Source organism: Rattus norvegicus, chromosome 15, assembly GCF_021556685.1.
Source record: "Rattus norvegicus strain SHRSP/BbbUtx chromosome 15, alternate assembly SHRSP_T2T, whole genome shotgun sequence".
NCBI classification, from domain to species: Eukaryota; Metazoa; Chordata; class Mammalia; order Rodentia; family Muridae; genus Rattus; species Rattus norvegicus.
In genome coordinates this window covers 57,391,702-57,404,523 of record NC_141548.1, presented here as the reverse complement: position 1 = coordinate 57,404,523, position 12,822 = coordinate 57,391,702, and the positions used below count along the sequence as shown (strand labels likewise).

At 47.1% G+C, this 12,822-nt stretch overlaps 2 long non-coding RNA genes across 6 annotated transcripts in view; one reads left to right on the top strand and one right to left on the bottom strand.

Annotated features, from left to right (window-relative positions):
* Positions 1 to 12,822, bottom strand: part of LOC108352943 (uncharacterized) — a 25,226-nt gene extending 12,404 nt beyond the window's left edge. Inside the window, exons 1-5 of one of the 5 annotated variants that reach the window (XR_015638968.1) lie at positions 12,620 to 12,822; positions 12,300 to 12,393; positions 11,793 to 11,934; positions 5,165 to 5,232; positions 4,579 to 4,702 (exon numbers count right to left, since the gene is read on the bottom strand). This is a non-coding gene — a long non-coding RNA (uncharacterized LOC108352943). Of the gene's footprint in view, positions 1 to 4,578; positions 4,703 to 5,164; positions 5,233 to 7,607; positions 7,820 to 11,792; positions 11,935 to 12,299; positions 12,394 to 12,619 lie in introns of those variants that run through there. The other 4 variants (XR_015638966.1, XR_015638969.1, XR_015638965.1 and 1 more) reach the window with 4 other exon arrangements.
* Positions 3,227 to 6,170, top strand: LOC134481991 (uncharacterized). The gene is made up of 2 exons (XR_015638971.1): positions 3,227 to 4,143; positions 5,962 to 6,170. It is a non-coding gene; the product is annotated as an uncharacterized LOC134481991 (long non-coding RNA).

Here is a 12,822-nt window from a genome sequence, read left to right as displayed (position 1 = left end):
TCAGCAGACTTTAGCAGTAACAGACCCTGTTGGACTAGGCCCAGAGGGTGCTAGGCCCACCCTTTTAGCATGCTCCCCTGTGGTCACTTCCGGACAGTGCTGTTCCTCATGAAGTAAGAAACAAAGGGACAGAGGTTGGGGGACCTGGGCCCCTGGGATACTCTGCTCAAACAGCTGAATCTGCTTGCAAGATGTGTAATGCACCCTCCTTAAGACTGCATCTCACTGCCAGCATCAGTCAAGGGCCAGAGCTAGCTCGGTATGTGGTGTGGTACACACTTCTGCACGTTTGGCCTTTTTCACAGGACAAAGGAACACCAGGGAGCTAGGAGTCATCAGTAGGAGCACAGTGAGTGTGAGCTCACCCCACCTCTGCCTCTGAGGCCTGTGTTCTTCAAACCCAGCCCTCCTTGCCATTCAGGAGGAGGAGAGCGGGAAGCAGTGTAGCATAGCAGGCCTGAGGTCTGAGGAGCTGCCCCACACCAGGTGGGCTGCAGTGGACTCCAGTTAAATATAAATGCTCTCACAGAACACGGCAGCAGACAGACAAGGCCCCTCTGTGTGTAGGACAGAAAGAGAGGAAAACAAGACCACTCTGTAATCATGAGCGATCACAGACCTAAACAAGGACATTAATCACACCACAGCACGGACCACATCCCCCTTTCCCAGCTGACTCAAGTGACCACCCCCTCTTTCCCAACTGTGGTGGGAACCCTGCTTTGTTAAGATGTCCAGCCATAGACTTGCTGCTGCCTTCTGCTAGTGTCTACCGAACCCAGAGGACAGTGAGGCCTCTTTGACCCTGCATTCACCTGGCACAAGCCCAAACCCTCAGACAGGTCCTTGATAACTCTTTGTAATGGAATGTCCCACAAGTAGTGAAAAGGTGTGGTCTGTGTCACTACACCTGGCCAATGTGCGCACTTCTGACTATCAACTCTGTGCCCCATAGGTAGGCTTCAGGAGGTCTCACCCAATGTCAAGATGGGAGGCCAGGACAGAGTGTGCCTTACAGTGTACATGCTTGCTTTACAATGTTTAAACACTTACGTTTGCACTCCAGGTGGACTCCCAGGGCCCCTACAAGGTGACAGCCGGTGTGTGTCTAAGGCAAGGCTTAAGGTTCTCTGCGCCAGTAGAGACCAGACGCATCTGGAAAAAGACCACTGCAGAAGGATGTATAGCAGAAGGAAGTGGTAAGAACTAGATGTAACTGGACCAGGTGCCAAGGCAGACAAATTGGGACCAGTAATCCAGAGTCCTAGAAAAGCTTTTGTAAGATCAAGTACAACATGTTAATGACTGTGGCTCCTAGTTATGTGCCCATTTGGAGATGGCTATGGAGAACAACAGACATTCCATATGAGAAGGGGCTTGACAGGAGGTGGTGGTCACTGTGAGCTGGGAGCTGAGTGTCCTCGGTTGCCAGTATAGAAACTCCTCAGCTTAAAGAGGCAATGTCAGCTAAATGTCAGCAGAACCCCCCACCCAGTAGCCCTCAACCTGTCCTGATCCTCAACTTCTACCACCAAGGGATACTTAGCCATGTCTAGACATGTTTTGGTAGCTGTAGCACGAGTGGAAACGTGTTGCTGGCTTTGTGGAGGAAGTCAGGGCTGCTGTTCCATATCCCATAATGCCTAGGGTAGCCCTACATCAGAGGATGTTTGGACCCAAAGCTGGTGGTGCTAAAGTTGAGACACTAGCCTAGACACTCACTAGGATGTGGTGTGTGGGCAGCCAGTGCACAGCAAAATGTCTGTGACCTGTTTATGCCTTAGAAAGGTGACGTTGGGAGACAGTTTTCAGAAGTCCAGAGATGGAAACCCAATGTTTAGTGATGTCACACGTTTCCATTAAGGTTATTGTAGCTGGACTTGAATAAATCCTTCCTTTGGTTGCCTTGGAAACAATGAATTAGGGAAAGCCGTCCAGTAGTCTGGGTTATGTGTATTGAAAAGAAAGAAACTTTTGAAAATATCGCACTAAAGAATTTCAGGAATGAGAAGAATAAATTATTCAAGTGCTTATGAATTCAATCTAAGAAGCACATGCTAATCAGAAACAGTGTTTGGGGGCCAAGGGCGAGAGAATGGACCCTCAGCCCTTCCTGTTTTGCTTGGTAGCTCAAAGGCCTGCTTGCAGCTCAAATGAGCAGCTCACAGCTCGGGCCCAGGTCCTCCTAGGCCAAGTTATTACAAAGAGATAAAAGATCTTGTGTATTTATCTCAGCTCAACATGATCTGGTTACAGGCCGCTCTCCCTGGCTTGCTCCCTCTGTCATACACAGCATCTGCTTATGTTAAAATCAACAAAGACTCACAAAAGCTTTCTTATCCGTTGAACCGGAACGGAGACCACAGGCTTCGCCCCCAAATTCAACCAGGCTTACGTGTCCTCACTCAGACAATTAACTCCCCAATTAAACTCCAGTCTGGAAAACAAGGCCACCGAGTCCTCTGAAATGCTGGAGCCAGGGACAAATGGACATGGAGTCACAGGCAAAGAACAACGAGTTCCAGAACAGGCAAATATAGACGCTCTCAGGGCCAAGGAGTTCAAGGAACCTCCAGAACGGTTTATTTTACAATTCAGACAAGTTTTTAAGACTAAGACTTTTAAACTCTTTTTTTTTTTTTTTAGGTAAACCTCCCTCCTTTCAGAGGGGAATATTCTCTAGATAATGACCATAAGAAGAGATCAGACTTTACAGTTGGAGTTTAAATCTCAGCTCGCATCCAGACAGAACACACCCAACCAACATGGTTCCATGTGGAGAGGTTTAATGAGAGAAGAAGAGAAGAAAAGGAGGCTGGCCATGGGCACGTGGAGGGATTGGGGGGAGGGAATGGGGGGAGAGGGGACAAAGGGGAAGAGAAGAGAGGGGAGAGGGGAGAGGAGGGGAGGGGATAGGCGAGGGGAAGGGAAGGGAGGGAAGAGGAGCGGAGAGGAGAGGAGGGGAGGGGAGAGGAGCGGAGAGGAGCGGAGGGGAGGGGAGGGGAGGGGAGAGGAGAGGAGAGGAGCGGAGGGGAGGGGAGGGGAGGGGAGAGGAGGGGAGGGGAGGGGAGAGGAGAGGAGAGAGGGAAGGGGGGAGGAGAGGAGACAGGAGGGGAGGGGAGAGGAGGGGGCAAGCAGCCCCCTTTATAGTCAGGCATACCTGGCTGTTGCCAGGCAACTGTGGGGCGGAGCATACTTGCCTGTTGCCAGGTAGCTGTGGGGGTGGAGCTTAGACTGAATACCAACAGGGACAATGGCAAGCAAACCGGAGAGTGTTTCTTAAGTACGCTCTCCAAGGTGGGCGCTGGGACTCCACTGATACTCGCTATTGAAAATGAGCTTCGTAGACAACCAGGACTGAGACCTTCATCGGAAATAAGACTCGACGCCCAGACCTGAAAAATCAGTGTGGCGTGATGTTGAAGAGATGCTTGTCCCTATGCCTTGGGTCTCTGAGTGTGTGGGTTCTTCAGAGATACCTCATCAGTCATGCAAATTTATGCAAATCCAGAGTAGAGTATCCTTTAAGCCCTGGAGGAAATCAGTGGTGAGCAAGGCAGCACAGTTTCTACAGCCACAGAGAAAAGACCTTCGGGATGAGTTCTGAGCATGTTTTCCTAAGCGTGGTCAGTATCTGGAAGGAGTTCGGAATCAGCCTGTGGGTGTGAGTGTAGTGTGCTAGCTCAACCTCACTCATCTTCCCGTGGTGACCTCTCGTTTTGGCAGCGCAAATCACTCCTAGCATCAGGCTGTCCCCAAGCCTGTAATTGCAGCTACTTTGCAGGATGAGACAAAGAATCTCAAGTTCAAAGCCACCCTGGACCACTGAGCAAATTAAAGGGTGAACAACTTGGTGAGACTCTATGTTAACATAAAAAGCAACGACGCAAAAAAAAAAAAAAAAAAAAGCAACGACGCTGGGGGTGTAGCTCTTGCTGCAGGTGCAAGCCAAGGTTAAATCAGAGTACGGTAAAATAATACGAAGTGGGAGCTGGAGAGGTGGCACATCAGTTGAGAGCATTTGTTGCTCCTGTAGAAGACCCAGTTTGGTTCCCAGCACCGACATGAGGCATCACATGATGACCTGCAACTCCAATTTTGGGGGAATCTGATGCCCTCAGGCCTCTGAAGGTGTCTACACAGGTGAGGTGCACATAACCCAGGCAGGCGCACATGCAAACATGTAACTAAAAACTAAGCCAATCCTTTTAAAACAAAATTAAAAAAAAAAAAAAGAAGAAGAAAGTAACTTTCTGGTCCTCCTGCCTGCACCTTCCCAGAGCCGGAGTTAGCTCTGCCTGCCACCACGCTGTATTTTAGGTGGTTTTAGGGATGGAAGGTAGGACCTGCGTAGTAGCCAGACACTCTATCAACTGAGCTACCTCTCCAGGACTACAACAGCATTCTGAAATTCTTACACTTAATGCCACTAACCTGGGCTCTGCCTATGTGCAGTGGAGAAATTTTAACTTCATTTTTGGAACAGCATTGAGTAAACATGACTCCCCTTCTTTGCCCATTGGGGTCCATACTGGAGGCCGTAGCCATCACCCTGTGGGGAACCTGGGGAATGCTTACCAACAGTGGACTTCAGGGTCCTCACACACAAATGAGGCTAGACAATGGTACACTTGCCTGCCACCATGAGAATGCTCCAAAAATTGGTTCTGGGATCTGGAAGATCACATGGTCCCACACCTCACTTAAGATAAGGCAAGAAAATCCTTGGTTAATGGGTCAAAGATGCCATCTATGTGTTCATCTCTTTGTGGGCTCTTTCTTTGCTGGGGCCTGAGATTCTGTAGCTCAAAAGTACCACCGCTAAATTCGGATCTCCACTAGTGACTTTGAAAATAGCCCAAACAAGCAGGTTTGTAGTGTTTAGATCCCACCCATTCCACATTTCACCCCTAAAAGCTGCACCCAGGATTCGTTGCCCATTGATAAGACATTGCCTCGAAATGACAAATTCTAAACTGCTACCTGCCTTGTGGTTCTCTGATCCAGAGACAATCTCCAGGCCTCTGAACACGGGGGGTGGGGAGGGTGGGGGGGTAGGGTGTAGACACCCAAAGCCCTCTCTCAAGCTCTGCTCCCACCCCGCTGCCCCTCCCAATGCTGGCCCCTGGAGCCAAGCCCATGAATCCTCGCTGCAAAGGCTTACCACGTGCTTGCCTCTCCTGGTATTCTTTTTCTCTTGCAGCTGGTTCCATTGGCAGCCTTGGACTTGGCCTTAGAAAACAAATGCAAGAAATTCCAGTTTAAACAAGGTTTTAGTATTTCTTTTAAAGCTCCGGAATCAGAATTCTGCTCCCCAGTATCTAAATGTGTGCACTTTTACCAGTGATTTAATCCCATAGTGTCCCGATAGCTGCCTTACTGTCTCAGCTGTCTAGCTTCAATAAGGAAGGAGGAGGATGGGTGGGTGCCCACGGAGAAGGGTTCCTCCTGTCCCCTGCCCAGGGAGCCCAGGAGAAGCCACTCAACATTTGAAATCATAGAACAAGGATGCCATAGAAATAGGCATATTTCGAGTATGCTCTCCTGGTTTGGGCTACCAAATGACTTCCATAAGAAGACAAAAGGGATCTAAGCCCTAAGCTGAACTCTATTTTACTTAGTGTAGAATTTCCACGTTTTGAGGAAAGTTAACACTTTGATCTTATACACTTTTGCCAAAACTGTAAATATGGACCGTATAGACTAATAAGCTTACAGTGGGGTTTTAATTATTTGTTTACTTGTTTGTAGCGGGGTTTCTCTGTGTAGCCCTGACTGTGTTAAAACTGGCTCTATAGACCAGGCTGGCCATGAACTCAAAGATCTGCCTGCCTCTGCCCCCTCCTAAGTGCTGGGATTAAAGGTGTGTGCCACCACACTCGGCTTCACACTAGGGTCTTAAAATATGCTCGCACACATCTCTGCCCCTATGGTTACTACTGTTTTCATTCCATTTTACAGATGTGGAAACTGATTCACAGACTGTTTGAGTAGTCTTAAAAGCAATGACTTTCCAGGTTAAGTCAAACTTTCTTTAGAGCTATCCTTCCCAGCAGAGAAGATATTGGCCACACAGAGCTACCTTAAGTTTGCTTCATCTCTTAAGATGTGCGGTGTTGTAAAATACAGATTTTGATGATTTGTATAGAGAAAAGAATATAACATACCACACTAACAATTTTGAAATTGTATTTATTTTTATTTATTTGTGTGTGTATGTGTGTGTGTGTGTGTGTGTGTGTGTGTGTGTGTGTGCATGTGTGTATCTCAAATGAGTGCAAGTACACATAGAGGCCAGAGGGGGCCCAGAGGCATCAGAGCCCCTGAAATTGAAGTTACAGAAATTTGTGACCCTCCCAGTGTGGGTTCTGGGAACTAAACTAGGATCTTCTGGGAGAGGGACAAGCCACCTCTCTAGTCTAGCACTGATTTTTAAAATACCAATTGTGGGCTAGTGGGACAAGTCAGCAGGTAAAGGTATTTGCCTGGAAAGCCTGGTAGCTTGAGTTTAATTCCAAAGTCACAGTAGAAGAATATTATTCACAGTAGAAGAAGCCAATATTCAAAAGTTGTCCTCTAGCCCCACACACACAGTAGCACACTCACACACACACATTCACACACTCACGCACACACAATATAAAATATTTTACTTAAAAATCTATTGTTAAAATGCCTGAGTTGTATTAGATAAGATGAAACATGGTATTAAAATTAATACCTAGGTTTTATGTGGCTATTAGATAAAATAACATCTGTGTGACCTGTGCTAGTGGCTTGCATTGTGTTTATTGGGTCACATGCTATGGACCTTGAATTTTTCACCATTTTGTCTTCCTCTCCAAAAGAAAGAGTCTACACTACTTGTGTTTATGAGAAAGTGTCTTTTCTCTCTCTCTCTCTCTCTCTCTCTCTCTCTCTCTCTCTCTCTCTCTCTCTCTCTCTCTCTCCCTCCCTTACGTATGTGGGGAAATTGAGGCCTAAAACAGTAAAGAACAGAAGTCAAACATTAACCCCAAAGCAATCTCCAGACACTCTAAGAACAAGAGAGCACACTCTCCTCCCAGCGTGACAGGTTGGACCTGCTTTCCAACTCAGCCTGAAGTCACAGAGTTCAGGAAGGTTAGCAGCTATGTGAGGTCCACCGTCCAACCACAGCCAAGACTGCCTGCTTTCATTCTTGCTTTCCGTCCGGGATGGAGCACAGCAGGCTGGGAAGGTGCCAACTTGTGAAGCTTTCACCCAGGGACCACGGATTACTTTTATAGGACTAATACGTAGTCCTAATTCATGGTAATAATTGGTTCCCTTTATCAAGGAGCATGTACTGGACCATGCTGGACCGCTGGAGTTAGAGTGCGCACTGCTACTGCAGAGGTCCTGAGCTCAGTTCCCAGCACCCGGGGTCAGGCAGCACACAACTGCCTGCAACCCCAGCTCTAGAGAAGCGGATGGCTCCTTTTGACTTCCATGGGCACCAGACCCCACCCACAAACCCGTACACAAACACTAACATAATAAAAGAATGAAATTATGACAAGATACACTCGACTTCACTGCAAGGTACAAGGTCTCCTTAACAAAGCTAAGCCGCTCCGCAGTCCTACCACAGAAGGAGAGGCTGCATTTTCTTATTTTCCTATGAAAGGTCCCAAAACAGGAAATAGTTCCTGAAACAGGAGCTTTTCCGCAGGTCTGACATAACAGGGCAGGACATGACAATGAAAACCACAGTTCACTGAAACTTCCTGCTGAGCCCCAGGAGCGCCCATCCCCGACCCCGTCCCCATGCAGGGCTGGGTATTTCCCATCACCGCTTATTTGCTCAATGCGCTTGCGCACAGGGAAGCTTCTCAGCCTCACTCCTCCCCTGTGTGACGTCAATAACCAGCCTTTATAACGATCCAAGCGTTACCACTTGTGCCCAGCCCTCAGCTTGACCTTTTCGAGTTCTTCCAAGTTTTTCTCGTATTGATCTTTCTCTCTAAAATCTTCTAATTCTTTCCTGTCCCTTGAAAGCTTACAGACGAAGGGGTTATGGCGCTGGAAACCATACTGTGGGATTGGCGAAGCTGGTTTTTCTCCGCAGCCCCTCCTTCACAAGGATTAAGTGTACCTAGGTTGTGTCCCAGTGATGGGCAGCTGTCTCCACACCTTTTAGGATCAGCTAATGACAGAGGGAACAGACTTCAGTCTAAATATAAGCTCGACTGTTAGCTCACCAGCTCCTGGCTCCTCGTCATTGAACATTACCTTTCTTGATTACTCATCGTGTTTGATGTTCCTAGTGCTCCGGTTCACTGTGGCAAGGTGGAGCTGCTGAAAACCCAGATGCTCAGATTGAGGTCCCTGCTCCTCAGCTGTCTGTTTTTGGCTTTGAACTTGAGTCCAATTGCTCCATGAGGTATTGGGAGATCAGATGGGATGGCTCCTAAAAGCCCTTGCTGCCTATAATTCTCTAAACCACGAACATCTTAGATCCCTCTGGCAATTAGTTTTCACTTCTCAAAATGTTGATTTCCTGTGCCTGTAACTCGCAAGCTCTGTGGTGACCTGTGAGAAGCTGACTGGCCAGGTTCCCTTGCAAGATATTTATGGTGATTGAAGCCCATACTCCGGGGAAATGCCCACGTTATATTATAGGTACAACAGAGTTAAATAATCTTTTTCATATAATTGAATGGGAAGGAAGCTAATTCACAATGTGGTCATTTCTAGGAAACAAGTTTGGATTGAGTCAACATTCAGTTGTAGAAGGGAGCTCATGAAATTGTACGTTTTCTGTTTTGAGATCCCTAACAAAAGAGAAGCACCCCATCCACCCTCCAGTGTGTCTCCAGAATTGTTGGTCATCTCCAAAACATGTTTTCCTGTCTCCAGTTCTCTCTCCCCAGGACATTAAGCACAGGACAGGCAGGTAAACAGCCTTAACACCATGTGTACATCCTGTCCCCGGTTACAGTTCTCCCAGCTCCCTGAAGCCAAAGAGATTGAACACAACCTATTCAAACCAGCAGGTCAAAGCCACCTACATCAGACCACCACGGTCCTAGGCAACCTTTCTACTGAATGCTTCCTAAACCCAGTGCCCAGAGCTCCCATACACACCCAGAGCAGCCAGAACACTCCACACCACATTCTGTCCAGGCCACTTCTCTCTCAGAAACACCCCCATCACCTGAATGGCTCTTCCACTCGGTCAAACCAGTGCCAAGGCACATTATAAATAATAAGGCTTTCTCTTTCCTTCCAAACCCCACAAGCCAGCATTGTCTTGAGTGTGTACAAATACAAAATCCTTTTCTATAAAGGACTTTATCATCTCGGATTTATACATGTGCCTGGAATACTGAGGGTCAACTATACAAAGTCAAGAGGAGATTCTTCTCCAACTAAATGAATGCAGGGTGCTGTGACCACACAGGATGAACTACTGGCACTATTAATCCTCAAACACATGCAAGGAGCACACAGCAATCACTTATTGGGGTTTGTTTTAGGTTTCCCTTTTAGTACTAAAGTCAACTGATTCAACCACCAAACATTTCAGATACTCTGACCTGGGAGTGGCTTCTTTTCTTAAGCAAGAAACATGGAGTCAACCTCTCTATTCCCCTCCCTTCGCCCCTCCTCATATATCCATTATCTGCTGAATTAAGCACTTGCCTTCTAAAGAAATATGGGTGCTCTATTATAAAAATGTCAAACAAGAGGAGATAGAAACATAAAACAGAGAAAGGAAGGAAGAAGGAAGGAAGGAAGGAAGGAAGAGAGAAAGAAAGAAAGAAAGAAAGAGGAAGAAAGAAAGAAAGAAAGAAAGAAAGAAAGAAAGAAAGAGGATGAAAGAAAGGTGAGAAGCCAATGACAGGGCAGAAAGAGCAATGGCTACCAAACCCACTCAGGGTTGCTGGCCCACAACCAGAGTGGGGTCAAGGGGGACTTCAAGGCTCATGTGGATTGCCGGGGTGTTTGGGACTGTATCTGGGACTCAGTTCCTTGAGAGGTGGGTCTTGTTTTTATATTGGAAGGTGTCTCTGTTGAAGACAAAGTCTGCTTCTCATCAAATGCGGATTGAGCATCTCTGACCACAACATCATTCAAAATGCTCCAAAATCCAAAACACTTTTTTGAGCATTGATACCACATTATGAATGGGAAATTCCACAGCATGAAACTTTATTTCATGAATAAATGAATGCTAAAGCAATGTGTAGGACTGACGCACAGGTGAACTCACTGAAACGGAGGCAGCAGGTGCGGGGCATGCGCAGATCTTTACAGATAGAGCTGAAAGGAAAAGCGGACCCTTGCACCCATCCCTAACCCAGGAACTAGCTCCAACTAATAACCACTTGCAAATGAAAATTCAGTTTTCCCAAAGGGAGTCTCACTGGGGAAACAAACTACTCTTAAGAGTAAGCGGCCAACAGAAAACAAACTCAACAGCATCTTTGAAGGTCCCTTGTCTCATAATGTCATGTAAAGGCTTTTTTGCTCTTCTTAATTTTTAGAAAACCCTACAGGTCCTTTGAGTATATATTATGGATTCCAGGTTTGTGTGTTTATGAGCTTCCTGAGTGTGCACACGAGTGGGTCTCCGTGGTTGTCTGTCTCTCGTGAGGTTTCTTGGGCTCCTTTCCTTCTCTTTGGTTGTTTTGTCCTATTCTGCGGTGCTGGTATCTGTTTTATCTCCTTATACTTTATTTTACTTTTGTCCCGCAGAAGCCTGTTTGTCTCCTAATGAGAGACAGAAAGTGGGCGGACCCAGATGGAAGGGGAGGGGCGAGAAGCTGGGAGGAGTTTAGAAGCAGAGGAGATCATGATCAGGCTATGTTCTACAGAGGAAAAAAAAATCTCTTTTCAATCGAAGAAAAACGAACGCTACGCAAACCCATCTTCAGGCTGCATGTATACGTGGTCAATATGAGGTATAAAGAATTTCACATTTACACTTGGATCCTACCCCCAAGATATCATTGTGGATATACTGTGTACATATCTACATGTTCCAAAATCAATAGAAGTCCAAAATGCAAATGCTTCAGATTCCAAACATTTTTAAATAACAGATGGTCGCTCAGTCTTTGCATTAAAGTTTAGAGCCAGTCCCCACTGCTCCATGGGGAAAGTGAGGACCACAAGGCTGAGAGAAAAACAAACACAAATTCCTGGATCTCTAACTTCATGCAGCACCCTGGGACTCTCAGGGCTTTGTTTCCAAGGCTTCCGGATGCTTAGAATGCTAAGTTTATGAGCCCCACCCTCACTGTAGCTCATGAAAACATAGATTCCTCCACCTGCAACCCGCCATTGCTGATGCGTCCCACTGGGACGATCCCTTGCTCCTCAACCTAATTCAGCCCTTGCAACAGATATGCAGAGTCCCTCCTCTCACAGCCCCTGCCAGCTGACCATGAGCTGGCTCAGTGGCCTGTCTATGACTCTGTTCATCCAACAGATGTGTGAATGGGAGGGGAATGGCCTGGCAAAGGCTGTGCCCAGCCCAGGCGACCCCTCCGCATAGATTTGCCACAATTTCAGGGATATGTTCCAAGGGAGCAAGGATACATTCGAACCTGTCATATTTTTTTTTACCCCTTTTGTTATTTCTAAATGTATCTGGAAGCTATTAAAAGGTTTGAAAACATGTAAATAATATTTCAAGGTAGCTATTACAAATGGAAATGGAAACTGCCCCTGCCCCCCCCCCTTCTTTCTGTTTCTTTTTTAATGATTTGGGAGATGGGACGTGCATGCTGGGGAGTGCACGTGGAGGTCAGAGGTCAACTCACTTTGTGGAATCACTCCTCTCCTTCCACTTTTAAATGTTTCCACCCATGTTGGAATTTCCTGTTGGTTTCCTCTTTGAATATTTTTCCTTATAGTTGCCTGATGTTCAACTGATTTTATATTTAGTAGTGATTCCCAGAAGACCTAGGACAATAGGCATTTTACCAGGAAAAAATAAAGAAAACAAGAGATGACTAACCAGATACTTAAAGGGGAATCACGGTCGTGGGGCAGATGTGGTCCACTGTGACGTCACTAGAAGGACAACATTACATGCTTCCTACAGGGTGGGGCAAGTGACAAGTTTCGTGGGGTCTCTAGAATGAAAGTGAAAAGCCGCCTCTAACTGCCAGAACGAAACAGCTTGTGTCGCCTTTTGTATCTGAGGTACTTGTGGCCCCGGGATCTCGTGTGGACCCACAGGCTACAACCCAGTGGTTAGGGTCCTTGGCACTCACCGTCTCAGTGTCCCGGCTCCCCCCCCCCCGCCCCCACTCTGTCTCACTCGCCTTGAGTTTCTGCAGCTTTCCTTCAGGCGACGGGTAAAAGGTTGCTAGCTGTTCCTGACCACATTCTTACGTAGCCATTCTAGCAGTATCTCTCCTAAAATATGAATGAATCACTTTTCAGAACATCTTGATTTTGTTGCTTCCTTGGCAACAGCGTTACCTTCCCACGTGGGAGTAGGGTTCCATGACGGAGTGGAAGGGCCACAGGTACAGACATGTAAGGCAGGCAGGAAATTGTGTTTATAAGGAGAATGGAGGACACACACTGCAGCAGCTACACAAAGGATGCCACGCAGGAACCGGTGAATTCCCGTGCTCACGTTTCAGATGTAACTTCTGGGCTGGCGAGGTGGCTCAGAGGGCGAATGGTGCTTGCGGTTTGTCTATCCCTGCTGCAGCGCCTCAGGCTCAGCACCAAGTGAGGGGCAGGACACCATTCAAAAGACCCACTTCACTGGCGCGCCCTCCTCTCCTCCAGCAACAACTCTCCAATCTTCTAAATCCACAGTGGACATGGAATCTC